Raw genomic sequence first — 471 nt, 5'->3', positions numbered from 1 at the left:
AACATTGTCATCCCCCTATGTAGCCGTGTATCAGAAAAACAGGAGAGTTTTCTCCAAGCATGACATCCCGGTGCATTTCAGACCCAGCAACACGCTCAGACAAAAACTGGTTCACCCGAAAGACAAAACGCCAAAACACAGACTTAACAATGTGGGTGTATGCTGTACAGTGTATGCGAGGAATGCCCAGACCTCTACTTGGAGAGACCAAAACAGCCACTTCACAAGCGCATGGCACAACACAGAAGAGCCACCTCCACAGGACAAGACTCAGCAGTCCATCTGCATCTTAAGGATAAAGGACACTCTTTCGAGGATGCAATGTTCACATTTTGGACAGAGAGGACAGATGGTTTGAAAGAGGAGTGAAGAAGAAGCATCTATGTCCACTGTGAGCGACCATCTTTGAACAGAGGCGGGGGTTTAACGACACCTAACTGTCTGCCATCTATAATCCAGTTTTGGAGATCC

This window comes from Perissodus microlepis, chromosome 5 (genome assembly GCF_051167445.1).
Source record: "Perissodus microlepis isolate ML-2025 ecotype Zambia chromosome 5, ASM5116744v1, whole genome shotgun sequence".
In the NCBI taxonomy this organism is placed as follows: domain Eukaryota; kingdom Metazoa; phylum Chordata; class Actinopteri; order Cichliformes; family Cichlidae; genus Perissodus; species Perissodus microlepis.
The sequence above is the reverse complement of the archived record's forward strand: the minus strand, read 5'-3'. Positions refer to the sequence as shown.